The sequence below is a fragment of the Bos grunniens genome, chromosome 22, assembly GCF_055505025.1.
Source record: "Bos grunniens cultivar Pamir isolate PY7600 chromosome 22, Bosgru_T2T1.0, whole genome shotgun sequence".
NCBI lineage: Eukaryota > Metazoa > Chordata > Mammalia > Artiodactyla > Bovidae > Bos > Bos grunniens.
Window position 1 is genome coordinate 35,492,904 of NC_141186.1, and position 13,605 is coordinate 35,506,508.

Below are 13,605 nucleotides of genomic sequence, written 5' to 3' on the forward strand. Positions count from 1 at the left end.
CATCATACTGATGTAAGATATTAGTAACAGGATAAACTGTCTTTACAGAGCATATAGTGGGCTTCCCACGAGAGGCAAAGAATCAGCCTGATCCCTGGGTTGGGGAAATGGCAACCCACTCCGGTATTCCTGCCTGGAGAATTCCACGGACAGAGGAGCCTAGCGGGCTATCCATGAGGTCGCAAAGAGTTGGAGACAACTGCACAAACGAGCGTGCATGCACGCATGCACACACACACACACACACACATATACACAGAGGGTATGTGGTAACTCTGTAGTATCTTGGCAGTAATTCTGTAAATCTAAAACTGACGCAAGAAATGAAGTTTCAGAAATAGAACAAAGTCCCAGAAATAGCTACCACATTCACAACACTTATGACACCAGATCTGTGAGGTTTTTTCCCCACACAAGTAACTCTCTGTGAAACCAGTTGTTCGGTTCAGTTGCTCAGTCGTGTCCGACTCTGTGCGACCCCATGGACTGCAGCACGCCAGGCTTCCCTGTCCATCACCAACTCCTAGAGCTTGCTCAAACTCATGTTCATCGAAATGGTGATGCCATCCAACCATCTCATCCTCTGTCATGTCTATAATTTAATTCAATTTAACTTAAGGTAGTTAAAGCAGAACCCACAAGTTAAGGGCTCAGCCCCACAAGACTGCCCTCCACTTCAGATACCAACTGTTAATAACAGGTCCCCAGCTTACTTACACCTTCTGTCCAACTTGGCTACAAACTGGAGGTTCCCATGACTCACTCCCATCCACCCAATTCAGTCATTTGTTAGAACAGCTCACAGGCTTCAGGAAAACAGTTCTGTTGAGACACATGAACAGGCAGAGGAAGAGATATATAAGAGGCCTCAGGAGTCTTGACCTTCTGTTCCCATGGAGCTGGAGTGCACCACCCTGCTGGTATGTGTGTGTGCTCAACCTGTAAGCTCCCTAAAGCCCGTACACTGGGTTTTTATAAAGGCTTCATCATAGAGTCATGACGGATCATTAACTCAAGCCTCCAGTCCCCCTCCACTCTCCCAAAGATGGAGAGTGAGGTGGAAAGTTTCAGTATTTTAAATATGACTTGGTCTTTCTAGTGACCACTCTCAACCAAGGGACATCCAGGAGCCCACCATGAGTCACCTCACTAGAGCAAAAGACATTCCTATCACCGGGAAAATCCTAAGGGATTTAGGAACTCTGTGAACCCAGGCCAAAGACCAAATATTAGAACAAAAGATGTTCTTAGTATTCTTACCAAACACAAATTTGGAAGGGTTTCAGGATCTCTAGCCAAAACCAGGGATTGTGACCAACATACATATTTTCTATTATTTTACATCTGCCTACTCAACATTTCCATTTGGATGTCTAACAGACATCTTAAATTAAGCAGGTCCACACTCAACTCCTGATGTTCCTCTCAAACCTACTCTACCTAAAATTTCTCCCATCCTAAAGGGAATTATAAGGTAAAAGACCAACTGTATAGGCCAACTGGATGACTCTCTTTACCTCTCACAAATTACATCCTTTATAGGCCAACTCACTGAAAACTCCTTAAGTCAGGAGCAGACTGGAAGATTAAGAGAAAGAAGGGAAGTTCAAGATGGGGTAGGGGTGGTGTGTCTTAATGAATCAAAGTCCCAAGAATAACATCTGATATATAGCAGGTCCTCAATAAATACTTCTTGAATGAATGACTATATCTCCAAGAAAAACATACAAGGATAAATGCCATAGCTTTTCATTACAGAAGATGATTTACAATCACTATCTAAACCAATATTAAAATAGAGTAGGTGAAATAATAATAGAACAATCTGCAATTAAATATTAAAATTAATCGCCTTTTAGTGGTTTTCTTTTTTCACCTTCCTTATATTTTAAAATGTAGTAAGTAAATATGCAATTGCATTATAACAAGAAATTCTTTGAAAAACCCTAATGGAAACTCACGTCAATTTTGTCTAACACCTCCATTCACTCTTAGAAGGCAAGGGGGTAGAAGGGGGGGAATTTTTTAAAAGCAATTCACTGCAATATTCTTCATTATTAAATAGGCATGCAATACAGCTTATTTCTTTGCTTTTCAAATTTGGTACCACTTAGATGCATAAAATTTGAATGGCTTTATAAATTATTTGGTTTACAGAAGGATGCAGAATTTTAAGAAAAGAAAGAGATTCTTAACTAAGACATGTTTTTTTAAAAAACCACAAAAGGAGAAAGTGTGGAAAAATAAATTATGGCATACACACAAATTAAATATGAAGAAAGAAAATCTTCTGCAGAGAACTTCACAGGAAACAAATTTATAATAATGACCACTGATAAAATGGAATTTCAGTGTAAGAACCAAAAAATATCCTTCATTTTCATCTTTTCCATCTATAAATTCAAGTTAAGAGTAATAATGACAAACCCTTAGTGGTCACTGTATGCCAGGCACTGTTTGAAGCACTTTATATACCTTATAAATAGGTGATAATATATAACTAATTCTAATACAACTTTTTTTTTAAATTGCATATATGTTGGATTTTAACAAGCCATGAGAAAACAATATTGTAAGTAACCTGCTCATTGGGTAATTTTCCTTAAAGATATACTTCTCTCATAATCCAATAAGAAAATGTTAGTGTTTTCTTAAAACATTTTAAATGGGCCATTTAGACAACAAATGGGAAACTAAGATTCAACTATAATTGCAAATACTTAGCAAAGAATACCTTGTAAGGAGAAACACAGTGCTGTTCTACTGACACAATCTTATTGATTAAACAATGTATTATCTAAAGACACCTAAGCTATTTCTTGAACACTTGAGTTCCCTTTAAGGTAAACATTCTGTAATGTAGTAGATGATTTAGCAGCTTTACATGAATGGAATTATTGTTAAATAGGAAACATAAATGTGTCAGATGGCAAACCTCTTACAGTCCCATCATTTAAGGAAACAGCATAACAATAAACCATCTGAAAATATGTGAGCTGTTCAGGAATATATAGAAGCCACAGCTGATCTCCTACTTAGTGGTAGGTAATGCATTAGGCCACATGTGCAGGGTTTAAAACCACAAAGATCTAACACTGATTCACATGAAAAGCATCTCTTACAAACAGGTTTTCTATATTAAATAAAACTTCAGAGGAAAAAGGCTGAAGACTAAATATAACAAAAAACCTTTGCTATGAAGTAAGTCATTCTTTGAATTTTCATCGTAAAAGGACTTTTATTCTCTAACCATTACTGAAAGAACATAGCGTCAACACAACATGAAAAAAGATCAGCATAATCAAAAGAATCTGTGGAAACTCTTCTTCCTAATTAAAATGTAATAGTAACAAAGTAAAAAATAAAATGTAATAGTAAAAGACAAGGAATGACTTACCAGAGAATATGACATACTTTATACATATTTACTAAGTGCTTCAAATTCCTAATAAAGCACAGTATTACTGTAAATCCAAAGCATATCACCTTTACTATGTGTTTTTTCAATTTGACACAACAAAGGATTTTATTACACGTTAATACCTTACTTTCTTGATGACTAAACCATCATTAAGTTAAATGAGAAGGAAACAAATGAACAGGTCAGAACAGAATGAACTAAAAAAAAAGTTTAAATTTTTAAAAAACCAACAACAAACTAAGAAACCTTTAAAAAGTGTTTTATGGAAAAAAATTTTAAGTATACAGGATATGAAAGTTCAAAAAGTCTTAATTCTTAGTCTTAATTCAAAAAGTCTTATTTTGGTCCAATCTCCATGAACACTATGAACTACTACTAAGACCAACTCATTAAGCGCCCATTGCTAAGCCAAACCCTGGGAATGCAAGGATCATCAAAACAAGGTCTTTGACCTCAAGGAGCCTCCATTCTAGTGCTAAGTTTTTCTTTTAAGAATTAAATAAAAGAGATGTTAAAAGTCTACTGAACGTAGTCACTGGCTCCATTTCCCAGACCTATCTCAGGGCTTGGTCTACTGTGGGCACTTCATAAATGATCCCTAAAGCAACTGAGCTGAATGGAGCTCAGCTAGAGAGAGCAACAGCATATAGGTAGAGGCAGACTGACTTCCCTCTTAAAAGTTGACCTTTCTCAAATTCCAAAGCTGAGAAAACTGTAAGATGGAGATTGAAGCTTTGTGCTCCCTCCTTGTCCTCTAATACCACACAGCTGCAGAATCGATTCCTTCCAAGAAACCTCCTGGAGACAAAGTCAGATGATTTTGTACCACAGGAAGGATTACCAGACTATTTCAGCTACAAGTTTAATAACGATGAGAATAGGGTTTGCCTCCAATTTTTCAACTGTATCTATATATCTGGGAACAAGAAAGTTGGGCAGATGATACTGATGACTCCAAGTAACTGCATTTCAATTCTGTTCCAAAAAATTAGAAAGAATCTGAAAACAAGTAACTTCACAAAAAATTTCCCAGAAACAGGGAAAGGAGATGGGGGAGCAATAGACACTGTTTGGGGCTTCCCTGATAGCTCAGTTGGTAAAGAATCCACCTGCAATGCAGGAAACCCTGGTTCCATTCCTAAGATCTGCCAGAGAAGGAAAGGCTACCCACTCCAGTATTCTTGGGCTTCCCTGGTGGCTCAGCTGGTGAAGAATTCAACTGCGATGCAGGAGACTGGGTTCATTCCCTGGGTTGGGAAAATCACCTGGAGAAGGGAAAGGCTACCCACTCCAGTATTCTGGCCTGAAGAATTCCATGGACTGTCAGTCCATGGGGTCACAAAGAGTCAGACATGACTGAGAGACTTTCACTCTTTTTCTTTCATACATTGTGTGGGGTGTGCATGTGTGTGTAAATCAATACTATTTTTCTTACATCAATAATTACATGTCTTTGGTATATATTTGTATATGTGTAAATACATGTGTGTAAGTATACTCATATATGCTCAAAGACTCAGTCGTGTCCAACTCTGCAACCCCACGGACTGTAGCCCGCCAGGCTCCTCTGCCGATGAGATCTTCCAGGCAAGACTACTAGTGTATGTTGCCATTTCCTTCTCCAAGGGATCATCACTACCCAGGGATCAAACCTGCATCTCCTGCACTGAAGATGGGTTCTTTAGTAAGTGAGCTACAGCCAGGGGGTGGGGGGAGGGGGGTGTGTGTGCAGTAAATATACGTATGTAAGTATACCTGTATACATGTGTATAAAACTCTTTAAGACATATTATAATGCAGATAGAATGAAATATCCATTTTCCAATTGTATCAGTTAAAAAGCTGTGCTGAAGCTATAGAATTATCCAAGAATTTGCTAGTTTTATTTTCTAAAAATAAAATATTCAGTGGAACCTTCGTATAATTGATCTTTTTTCAGTATAAAGAATTTTTTAAAAATCCCTGATAGTTCAACAAACATAGAGCTACAATATGTCAATCTATTAGTAAAAATTCACTGCCAAATAATAGGGAAATAAACCCAAGGGTCCACATAATATAGGCAGGATCTTTAGTACCTACATGGATGACACAAAAAAGCTAAGTCAGAGAGAAGTGAGAAGCTCCAAACCTATATTCTAGAATATTATACTACCTGGACCAGCTCCAGCCATCACTCTGTATGTTTGTGTGTATGTACTTAACAGGGGGTGTGAGAAAACCAGAGAGGTTTATTGTTGATGACCGTACTCACCATTTGCCTATCTTCCCATGAACTGACCAAACCACCGTGAGTAGATTTGTTTGCTTAAATATTGGCAGGGCCAACAGAGGTGAAGCAGGTGAGGAGTCCAGGTTATAAGTCTCCTTTCCAACAACTTCTTTATCAGGTGATATTTACAATGAAAAGACACCTTATAGGAAATTTGAAGACAAACTCCAGTGATTAAAATTAACTTCTATATGTATGCATATATTATACTATATTTAGAAATACTTTTTGATAAATTACAGACAATACAACACTAAAAGTAATGGTCTCTGCAAAATAAATCAAACTGAACTAAAGAAAGACGAATATCTCACAATACAAGTCCCCAACGATCTGAGTTTAGTTTTCAAATTAGGCCCAGTCCCACCAAGTCCTTGAGACTCCAGCCAGCAACATCTAGGATCCTATCCTTCAGGACCCAAAAAAGTGTAAAAAACATCCCTCAGAACAGTGTCAAAAAGGGATGTGAAAACCAGAAACCAGACATAAATGGCACAGTCAACATACGTGCACACTGGAAAGTTACCAGAAATCGGAAGATCCTTAGTCTTAAAATCCAAATGACTGAAACAAAGGCAACGTCTTAAGAAAATGCAACAGTGAAGAAAAAAAGAATGATACAGAATTTATCTGACATTTACAGACTTCCTACAAGACTCAAGGCCCCATGTAGAAGTGAAGATGAGTGCCTGGGAGCACAATACTCTCAGTGTAAGAGGAGACTTCCGGCAGGAGCCATTGACTCTACCAGCTGATGGAGGATGCAGAACAGGCTTTGAAAAAGGAAGGGGAGGAGTGCGATCTTCCGGCAGAAGAAACAAAGCACAGATAAGGAAAACTCCTTGGGGAGCAGCAACTTGTATAGGATAGCAGGCAGGTGTGTAATAAGGACTGCTGCTGCTGCTAAATCGCTTCAGTCGTGTCCAACTCTGTGCGACCCCATGGACGGCAGCCCACCAGGCTCCCCCGTCCCTGGGATTCTCCAGGCAAGAACACTGGAGTGGGTTGCCATTTCCTTCTCCAATGCATGAAAGTGTAAAGTGAAAGTGAAGTCACTCAGTCGTGTCCAACTCTTAGAGACCCCATGGACTGCAGCCTACCAGGCTCCTCCATCCATGGGATTTTCCAGGCAAGAGTACTGGAGTGGGGTGCCATTGCCTAGTGGGTCATAAAGATGGGGCATGGGTGGACGCTGGAGCCCAACTACAGGGAACGAGGAAGAACAGCCTGAAGAGCTGTGACATCAAATACAAGGCTCTGGGGAGAATTCAATCAGTGTGAGCTGTAAAGAGACTTAGGCACAGTGGAACTTAGGAAAAGACCCACTAGGAGGTCACCACAGTAGTGTGGAAGGATGGGGAAAAGAATGAGGCTAGAAAGACTAAGAAGTGGATTCAGTAACAGGGCTGAAAGGCCTTATGGGAGATTAGTGGATGGGGCTTACACAACTGAATGTGAGTGGTGACAGAGAAATCCAAGATGAGATTAATAGGGGACACTGGTGAAATGAGGAGCCAGGAGTTCGATGCTTGGGCTACAGTCTGCTTTCTCCATTAACAGGATCTGTGACCTTGATTTTGTTTGGTTATCTGTAGATTAAGGATATTAGACATCAAGGTCTCATATGCCCTTTCCAACACTAAAGTTTTAGAATTCTGAGGTTCCAAGTTTTAAGTTTGTTGGCTGAGAGAACTCTGGTACAAGAGGCAGACAAGGGAAGTCGAGAGGTGTGCTTTGAAACAGAGTACATTCCAGGTATCTGTGAAACCACAGATGCTTCAAATAACGATTTTAAACTGACTAGGATTCAGTTCAGTTCAGCCGTGTCCGACTCTTTGCAACCCCATGAACCACAGCACATCAGGCCTCCCTGTCCATCACCAACTCCTGGGGTTCACCCAAACTCATGTGCATCGAGTCAGTGATGCCATCCAGCCATCTCATCCTCTGTCGTCCCCTTCTCCTCCTGCCCCCAATCCCTCCCAGTATCAGGGTCTTTTCCAATAAGTCAACTCTTCGCATGAGGTGGCCAAAGTATTGGCGTTTCATCCTCAGCATCAGTCCTTCCAATGAACACCCAGGACTGGTCTCCTTTAGGATGGACTGGTTGGATCTCCTTGCAGTCCAAGGGACTCACAAGAGTCTTCTCCAACACCACAGTTCAAAAGCATCAATTCTTCAGCGCTCAGCTTTCTCTACAGTCCAACTCTCACATCCATACATGACCACTGGAAAAACCATAGCCTTGACTAGATGGACCTTTGTTGGCAAAGTTAATGTCTCTGCTATTGAATATGCTATCTAGGTTGGTCATAACTTTCCTTCCAAGGAGTAAGCGTCTTTCAGTTTCATGGCTGCAATCACCATCTGCAGTGATTTTGGAGACCAAAAATAGAAAGTCTGACACTGTTTCCACTGTCCCCATCTACTTCCCATGAATTGATGGGACCAGATGCCATGATCTTCGTTTTCTGAATGTTGAACTTTAAGCCAACTTTTTCACTCTCCTCTTTCTCTTTGATCAAGAGGTTTTTTAGTTCCTCTTCACTTTCTGCCGTAAGGGTGGTGTCATCTGCCTATCTGAGGTTGTTGATATTTCTCCCGGCAATCTTGATTCCAGCTTAGTTTAACTCTTTCTTGGGTTGTAACAGGTATTAGTGCAGAGTGAAGTTACTAGATGTCCCTAAGCTTCATCACATTTAATCCGTGAAACAGAAGCTCTACTTGGGAGGATGAGAGATATAAAGAGCTGGGCATCACATCTGGCTGGAAAGAGGATAGCTTGTGACTGGCAGCTTCCATACAGATGACTCTACAGGTGATTTTATTTTAAGGTTTCCATTCTCCCTTACTGCTGCTGTCAGGCAAGATATCTTACTTTAAAAGAAAAAAAATGATGAGAAAAAAATGTTTTATTACCATAATCTGTGGTGCCTGCAAATTTTTGCGATATTGGACATTTCATTAACAGTTATGGAGATAACCAAGATGGGTAAAATGGACTAGAATGGGTGGATCTGATTCAGATGACCATTGTATCTATTACTGTGGGCAAGAATGCCTTAGTAGAAATGGAGTGGCCGTCATAGTCAACAAGAGTCCGAAATGCAGAACTTGGGTGCAGCCTCAAAAACGACAGAATGATCTCTGTTTGTTTCCAAGGCAAACTATTCAACATCACAGTAATCCATGTCTATGCCCCAATCACTAATGCCAGAGAAGAAGCTGAACAGTTCTATGAAGACCTACAAGACCTTCCAGAACTAACACCAAAAAAAGATGTCCTTTTCATCATCAGGGAAAGTAAAAGTGAAGTCGCTCAGAAATCATAGAGAAATGATTTTTTAAATCCATCTGAAATGTTCTTCTAGCCCATGTGTCAACAAGGACACTATACAATCAGGTCATCGTGCCAGTGACCTGTGGGTTGTTCTTGGCACTTCCTTTCTCGTCACTAAGTGAAGTTATTCAGTCGTGTCCAACTCTTTGTGACCCCATGGACTTTAGCCTACCAGGCTCCTCTGTCCATGGGATTTTCCAGGCAAGAATACTGGAGTGATGGGGAGGGAGGTGGGAAGGGGGTTCAGGATGGGGAACACGTGTACACCCGTGGCGGATTCATGTTGATGTATGGCAAAACTAATATAATACTGTAAAGTAATTAGCCTCCAATTAAAATAAATAAATTTACATTTTTAAAAAAAGAATACTGGAGTGGGTTGCCATTTCCTTCTCCAGGAGATCTTCACGACCCAGGGATTGAACCCAGGTCTCCCGCATTGTAAGCAGACGCTTTACTGTCTGAGCCAAAAGGGAAGCCCTTTCTCTCTTCACTAGCTAGCAGCCAATTCTAATACGTCAATCTGCTCTCCTAGCTATTTCTTCAACCTACTGCTCTGCATTGCACCCCTAATCCAAGCTCCTATTACCTTCCATCTGAACAACTGCAAGAGCCTGACATCTTTCTCCCACCCCCTTCCCATTCCCCCCCAACACAAATTTCTGAGAGGAACCAGAGTCAGTATTAGAACAGTAGTTCAGCAAATGAAACAACAGTGAGTGGTCACCTTCTACATAAAGGTTTCTATTATTTTTATGATAAAATACAACATGATTCCCTGGTCTTCAAGACTCTGCACGCACTGCTTACTTCAAGCCACCTCACCTTGCTCCAGGCTCTAAGCCACACTGGCCTTACCTGCTGAGAGCCTTCATATATGATCCCCGTCCAGACTGTTCAGCCGTCACTGAACCCCCTTTCATCTAATCAGTATTCATACCTTGGAATTCAGACTCAACAGCACTACCTCCAAGAAAATGCCACTAACTGATCCCAGATAAAACCAGGAGTCACAACTCAGACACTTTCACAGTACGTGTGCTTCTCCTCTGAGACACTCATGTTCACGTTGGTGTCTGTTTCACTTACCTGACCACAAGCAAAGCAAAAACAAAGAGTAGGGCCATACTTGCCTTGTTAACAAACAACCCCCTATGCTCAGTGCCTTGTGCATACAAAAGACTGTGTGTACTTCAAGTGGATCAATGACCTAACCCTCCACCCATCGATCTGTGATACCTGTGTAGCTGGATTTGAGTCCTGATACACAAACAGGGTACGGCTTATCAGCTCACCCTTCCCTGGAACTATTTTCTTTTACACTAACAATCTTTTCTTCTTTGTTGAATATATACCTGTCTCCCACAAACTAGAACTGGATGAGTGTTCAGAGAGAAATGCCTGCATTTAAACTATGAAAACATCAAAAGAGACTAAGAAAACTTTACAGGGGGTTAACACAACCCTCCAGAATGAAGAAAAAACAGGCGTGGAAAGCCAACTATTAAGCTGAGTGGTGGTACAGAGTAAGGAAAAGTGAAAGCACCCAAGACAGCTCAAAGTTTCCATCAGTTTCTCTTAACTTGCCCTTGAAGTTTACCAGACCTGGTTTTAGATAACCAACCTCAGACAGTAACGCAAGTACACTAACAGATAAGCGCCAGAGATCCAAAGCCTGGAAAAGAGGAAAGCCGTGTACAGATCCTTGAGCAGTCAGACCATTCTGCCTTTAAGATACTATCAAATTCCTAGATGAAAGGAAGATGGAATTCTCAAGTGACTGGCTTGCCTGTGGGTTTTTTCTCATTTTATTATGAAACCTCCTCAACCACAATATACGCTCATAGATACACGTATCAGTTATGATTCAACAAGTTCCTGTGTGCAAAATGTACTAGCACGGGGACTGGAACACAGTCTGTACTGGCTCTAAATGCATGCTGTGCTAGATCAAAGCCACATACGTGCTGTGGTTTGGAAGCTGCTGCTGCCTCTCTTTCCTGGCTGGCATTTCTTACCACAGCCACACTGAAGAATCACGACCCTTGTGCCTTTGGAGCCATCCCAGTGGAGTCCCATTTTACACGGGTTAGGCTGTACAGGTCCCGCAGGGGAAGTTAAGCGACCACAGGATCCTTCTCTATCTAGTGGGACTTCTTGCCAGAAACCAAGGCAAGTAAGAAGAGGAGAAAGCCTGGATTTGTGGTCAGGAGTCCAGCACGGCACCCACGGCACAGGCAGGTGAACGTGGAGGTGCCGTGAGCAGAACCACAGTTGCTCCTTGCTGTTCTTGCCACCTCACCTGACAGGTGGCCAAAGTCAGCATGTCTAAGAGTGAGAAATGAGAAATTCTCTGTCTCTATGTCTTCATGAATGTCCTTATGAATACAGAGGCAGAAATACAGAGACACTGAGCAAAATAAGGAGCTGAGGACCGATCTCTCCAGCATACCTAAACTATTAACAGAATCTAAACCTGCGTGCAACTCCACTCCTATGTAAGTAGCTAACAGAGACAGAGGTCCCATCTTTGGAGAACCCCATGCTCTTCAAGATATTTGATTTGGAAGACATTAAGCACTTCAACTGTTCCACAAACAGGAACCATCAAAGCCTTTTCCCTGTGGCAATGCCATTTGCTAAACAATTATCTCCAATCGCACCATTTCACTCATCAGGCTAAGCACAAGTGACGTGAGCACAAAGATAGCTTTCTTTACAGGAGGTCAGTAGAAGACTCCAATGGGTCTGTAGGTCTCAAAGACATGACAGATGTGATTTCCAGATACAAGAAGACCTTAGAAACAATAAACCACTGCTCTCCCATATCCTTGAGAAAGGGTAAGCTGTTTTGTTTTGTTGTGTTTTTCAATATAATAAATTAAAAGTAAGATACACAAAAGGTTCCTTTATGCCAGAACACTTAAATAAAACCACAAAAGGGTTTTGCACCCTCTACAGCACCTAAAGAATTTACATAAGCTGAAATGAAGTTGTTAAAGGAACATACTGACCTGGAAAAAGAATAACTGCTTTTCCTAAACAACAGTATTTTGAGAATACTGGGATGTGCCAAGGGAATCAATCAGCGCTTAACCTCCTGTCATGTTCGGTACAGCTGTTTAAGTCACTCAATTATAAAAAAGAGTATTTCTCATAAAGTAAGCTACAGTTTGAAGATGAACTAAAATAGAATTTTTGCTAAAAATATTTGAGACAAAAAGGATCAAGAACCCACTGTACAGCAGTGGAAACTCTGCTCAGTGTTATAGGGCAGCCTGGAAGGAGGGAGTCTGGGGAAGAATGGATACATGTATATGGATCTGAGTCCCTTTGCTGTCCACCTGTAACTATCACAACATTGTTATCAGCTGTATTGCAATGCAAAACAAAAGGTTAACATTTTTTTTTTTAAAGGGATCTCTTCAACAAGAAAAAACCAATGAGTACATGCTTTTTGGGAGGAGGGTGTTACCAATTTGTTCTACCACTTTGGATGACAGTTTCATAGTATCTACTAATAGTCAGCCCTTTGTATCTGTGGATTTAATCAATTAAGGATGAAAACTGCTTTGGGGGTGGGGGAAGAATTCCAGGAAGTTCCAAAGGTGAACTCTGAATTTCCTGGCAACTATTTACATATCATTTACATTGTATTTACAATTATTTACATAGCTTGTACATTATACTAAGTATTATTAGATACTTAAGTATTATTTAAAGTATACAGGGCTTCCCTGGTGGCTCAGTAGTAAAGAATCCACCTACCACTGCAGGAGACACAGGTTTGAGTCCCTGGACCAGAAAGATCCCGCATGCCTTGGAGCAACTAAGCCCACACACCACAACTGTTCAGCCTGTGCTCTAGAGCCCGAGAGCCACCAACTACTGAGCCCATGTGCTGCAATTACTGAACTCTGTGACCTGGAGCCTGTGCTCAACAAGAAAAGCCACTGAAATGAGAAGTCCGTGAACTGCAACTAGAGAGTAGCCCCTGCTTGCCTCAACTAAAGGAAAGTATGCACAGCAATGAAGACCCAGCACAGCCAAAACGAAATAAATAAATAAACTTTAAAGTAAAAACATAAAGTATATGGGAGATATACCTGAAACCCATATAATATTGTACATCAACTATAACTCAATTAAAAAAAAGACAAAGTACATGGGAAGATGTGCATAGGTTATAAGCAAATAGTACACCATTTCATGTAAGACACGAGTATGCACAGATTTTGGTATCCTCAGGGAGGGGTCCTGGAACCAAACCACCATAAATAACAAGAGATGGCTGGGTAAGATACTATCTTACCCTGTAACATAGCATTTCCACCCCTACGTATGAGTACCTAAACTCACACAGAATCATGTGCAAGAATGTTCATAACAATTTTATCCAAAAGAGCCAAAAAATGCCAACAACCCAAACATCTATCAACAGGAGAACCAATAAACAAATTGTGCCATATTTATACAACTGAATAAAAGAAAATCAAAAAAAAAAAAAAAGGACTATCGATACTACATATACAACACTGCTGAATCTCAGACTGAAAGACTGCTGACATAAAA

The 13,605-nt window shown here is 40.6% G+C and overlaps 1 protein-coding gene across 49 annotated transcripts in view; it reads right to left on the reverse strand.

Annotated features, from left to right (window-relative positions):
* The window catches only part of SLC25A26 (solute carrier family 25 member 26), a 147,459-nt gene that overhangs the window by 56,159 nt on the left and 77,695 nt on the right, over nt 1-13,605 (reverse strand). Inside the window, exon 6 of one of the 49 annotated variants that reach the window (XR_015151350.1) lies at nt 718-822. The exons of the other annotated variants lie outside the window; for them this stretch is intronic. The gene's annotated coding sequence lies outside the window, so the exon portion shown is untranslated. The remainder of the gene's footprint in view (nt 1-717; nt 823-13,605) is intronic. 49 annotated transcript variants of the gene reach the window in all.